Below are 4,777 nucleotides of genomic sequence, written 5' to 3' on the forward strand. Positions count from 1 at the left end.
AGCGTGCAGTCTCTTCTGGTTTCCCAGGCGTGTCCGCCTCTCTGAAGGTTTAGCTCTCCCTCCCACGGGATTTGGGTGCAGAGAACTGTTTATCCGGTCGGTCCCTTCAGGTGCGGTGTCTCAGACGCAGTGGATCTGCTGCTCCTGGGCCCTCCTCTACGGGTACCCAGAGGCCGTATACAGTTTCCTCCTGGGCCAGGGATGTGGGCAGGGGTGGGCAGCGTTGGTGGTCTCCTCCGCTCTGCTGCCTCAGGAGAGCCCGCCCGACCAGGCGGCAAGAACTCCCCTCCAGGGGGCCTGGGAGCAGAGGGCTGCTGAAGGCAGGGATCCTCCGCTGGTCCGGGACTCTGGCCAAACACCGGAAGTGTCCGGCCCCAGAGGAACTCCGCCTCTGTGTGACCCGAGATCACCAGGCAAGTCGTTTGTAGCAGAAAAGTTTGTCTTACCTGTGGTCCCCAGGCTCAAGCTTGTTCGTGGGGTGTTGCCTATGAGCTCTCCACGGCCTCAGCAGCCAGGAAGCCATTTGTTAATTTCTAAGGAATACATTTTCGTATTTGAATTTGTTAAATCTTGATAATTTACATAAGTTTTAAGTGAATTTTAAGAGGACATTTTTTCCCTTGTGGGAACAAAATTTTTTTCCACCTTTATTAAATTGGGTATTCTTCTTTAAGAGGACTTTTAATTCTCATTTTGTATATATAATAGTTGTAGGTTTATTTCCCCTCCTCCTATAAAATTAGGCCATGCAAATTATCTTTCACTATAATATTACATTCACAGCTATGATACTTGGAATTATTGACTTTTCCTTTAGGGGTCCTGTTTATGATGTGTACTGCATGCCCATTTCATTTTGATTTCATCTCTTGGTTTAGATTTGGGAAATTTTCTATGATTTTTTTGATTTTGAGAGAATATTATGATGGAGTTTCTGTTTAATTGAAGACACATATAGTCTTGATTGTTGTCTTAGTTAGGCTTTCTGTTCCTGCACAAAAGCCACCAGCAATAAGCAAATTGGGGAGGAAAATGTTTATTCATCTTATACTGCTCAGGTTGCTTTTCATCACCTAAGAAAGTGAGGATTAGAACTCAAGCAAGGCAGGAAACAGGAGCTGATGAAGAAAGCTTGGAGGGATGTTACTTATGGGCTTGCTTTCCCTGGCTTGCTCAGCTTGCTTTCTTACAGAACTCAAGATTACCAGATTAAGGTTGGCACCACCTACAATGGGCCCTCCCACCCTTGATCACTAATTGAGAAAATGCCTTACAGCTAGATCTCATGAAGACATTCCCTTAAGAGAGGCTCCTTTCTCTGTGATAACTCCAGCTTGTGTTATGTTGACACACAAAACCAGGCAGTACAAGTTGTTCATTATGATTATGTTTTTATGATGTGTTCTAGGCATCTAGACTTTACCCTTTTGTGATTTTTTTTGAATTATATGGTACTGTCTTTGTTGGGTGAGTCCTTGGATCTTTGTTTTGCTGTTATATCAACTTGTTAGGCTATGCATAAGATGAATAATGTTCAGTTTTCAGTCTTCAGACCATTCTGGAATTCCAGGTTCAGTATTCATGTGGTCCCAGGTAGGTGTGGTAGGTAAGATGAATGATATATGAGGAGGTGGGGGAAGTGGAAGTGCTCTGGATGTTCTTAACCAGAGTTTTATCTTTAGTTCCATTCAGTCTTGGGCTCAGTTGTGGCTGGGGTGGCTGACATCCCAAAGCCTAACAATTCCTGAGCGGCTCACATTGAACAGGAATGTGAACTAGCTCTAGGAGTTCTATCTGAAGTTTTATTTGGACTCTGGGCTTATATTCCAGACTGTCCAAGATGACAGGATGAATAGGATGATTTGTTCTTTTAGGAATCAAATTGGTTATTTTGACTAGTTAAGTATTATGTCATGAATAGAACTGTTGTGCTGAGTAGTTTTATGCCATGCTAACATTTTACACAAGTTAGCATTATATAGGATTCAGGAGCTATAACTAAGAAAATAACTCTCGAAGATTGTTCTATCAACAAGTCTTGATTAATGATTGATGTTGGAGGGCCCATCTCATGCCAGATGGTGCCACCTCTGGACAGGTGGTCCTGGGGTGTATATAAAGTGAAAAAGCAATGGGGAGCAAACCAGTGAGTAGTGCTCCCCTGCGACTTCTGCATCAGCTCCTCTTCCAGGTTCCTGCCCTGTTTAAATTCCTCGGCAATATACTGTGATAGTAAATTGCAAGTCAAAATAAACCCTTTCCTTCCCAAGTTGATTTTGGTCATGTTGTTTTATCACAGCAATTAATATTCCTAACTAAGGCATCTATTAGAAAAGTTAATCAGACGTGAATAATTTAAATTATATTAATTGAATATTATGAAAAAAATCAGTGAATTCACTATAAGTTTTTTCCTTAACCCATAAATGTTGTAATGATGGTTATATTTTTCATTGTAACATATTAAATTGAAATAAATAGTTTTGACAATAATATATTATATAAATAGTTGTACATTCTATATTTTTTAGTGGCATGTTGGAGTTTTGTTACTGAACGTCTTATGCTTAATTATATGGAGCAAGGATCTGCTTTACTACAATGCCTATTATTAATAAAATAGATACGAGGATGGATATGTAAACATATATTTTCAAAAATAGTCATACAAAATCATTTCCTGAATTGTCTTTGTGTTCCATGATATTTAGAAAATAGTAAACGATAATCTATTTTTTCATATTTTAAAACTCAATGGAGCTAGACTAGAAAATAAAACCAAACAATTAAAATCACAATAATGAAGTCTTCACTCAAATCAAAAGTGGTTACTATAGCAACTTAAAGTTGCAGCATTACCATAAAAGTAGAATGAGAAGACACCTTCAGATGCTATATTAGTCTTTTTAATATGGAAAGAGTAGTTGCTGTTTGATATCAGAAAGAGACTTGCTTGCTATTAAACCTCTAAGATGACTGATTTTGTGTTGTCTCTTCTCTTCATAATAAAAAATGCACGTGGAAGCAACTGACTGCAGGCATTAACTACACCAGAGGGGAAGTGCTACTTTTGCTCATATTGATCTCCATAAGACTGATGACTATCACTTTATTCAAGCAATTCATAATTACCCATGGGAACAGAGGACAGACCAAATGAAGCAATGCATTTATAAATGACTTAACATGTCCTACTTAGATATTTGTTTTTCTACTTTTTCCATTTCCAAAATAGAGGTGCAGAATTCTACACAAAAGCTCAATTCTGTGAGCCTTTGGTAAATAGGAAAGGAGAAAATACCCAGGAGATTAGGATGATTATAGAATTACTTCTTTAAGAAGACATACTACCCAAAGACTATACATGGACTGACCCTGGGCTCCAACCGCATAGGTAGCAATGAATAGCCTAGTAAGAGCACCAGTGGAAGGGGAAACCCTTGGCCCTGCCAAGACTGAGCCCCCAGTGAACATGATTATTGTGGGGAGGGAGATAATGCGGGGAGGATGGGTAGGGGAACAACCATATAGAAGGGGAGGGAGAGGAGTTAGGGGGATGTTGGTCTGGAAACCGGGAAAGGGAATAACAATCGAAATGTAAATAAGAAATACCCAAGTTAATAAAAATGGGAAAAAAGACATCTATTAAAATCACACATGCTGTAATCTGTTGAGATCATTATCAACTTCATGGCAGAGGTACTGTCCTCAGAAAGTGGTTGTGTTTAACCCATTTCCTTGGGTTTGCAAATTGTAGACACCTGTTCTTATTCAGAAAAGGAGTAATAGAGAAGCTAGGGACACCAATGAATGGAAAAACCTTAAAAGTCAATATTTCTCTGAGGTCTTTTGACTCCTATAAACTCTCTTTGCTCATATAATCAATTTTCCTACATCTCTTCTTTTTTTCTTTCCCATAATTCTTCCACATCTTTCTACCTCCATGTCTGTTCCTCTTCTTCTCTGACTCCCTCCTCTTCAGCCATGTCTTTCATTTCCTAGTTTCTTCTCCTTTTTTCATATGCGTGCACTCACCAACTTTACTGTCTTAGGAACTATGCTTTCCAGAGGGCACAGAATGAGCAGTACTGATGTAATCTTACCTTCATAGAACTTCACAGATAATCAATTACAATTGAAATGAGTACTAAAATGGAAACATATAGGATAAACTGAGAATATCACAGGAAGAAAACTTAATCTGAGGGACCAGGGACAGTTTTTCTGAGGAAGCAGCAATCATACTGATTACAATATGTAAATTGGACATAGCTAATTGATGAATGCAAGGACAAAGACATTAGCAATGAGAAATGACATCATAAAAGGCCTTAAAATATAGGTAAAGAGAAGGTCAATGTGCAAAAAGAGAAATATAGATCAGTAAAACAGGATAGAAGACCCAAACATAAACACAGCTAAATGATAATTCACAAAGGTGCCAAAATTACACACACTGGAAGAAAAGAACATCTTCAACAAATTGATCCTGGAAAACTACATGTCCAAGTGAAATTAAAACAGTATCTGTTGTCCTGTACAAAACTCAACTCCAAAATGGATCAATGACTTGAATGTGAAGCCTGAAATACTGAAACATCTAGAAAAAAAAATAGGTAGTGCTCTATGAGATATAAGTGTAAGAAATTACTTTTTGAATAGGACACCATTTGCCTAGAAACTGAGGCTGACAATTGATAAATATAACCCCATAAAACTAAAATGCTTTGGTACAGCTAATGGAACAAGCCAGTAAAGAGAAAGTCCACAGAGTTAG

Source organism: Rattus rattus, chromosome X, assembly GCF_011064425.1.
Source record: "Rattus rattus isolate New Zealand chromosome X, Rrattus_CSIRO_v1, whole genome shotgun sequence".
Taxonomy (NCBI): Eukaryota; Metazoa; Chordata; class Mammalia; order Rodentia; family Muridae; genus Rattus; species Rattus rattus.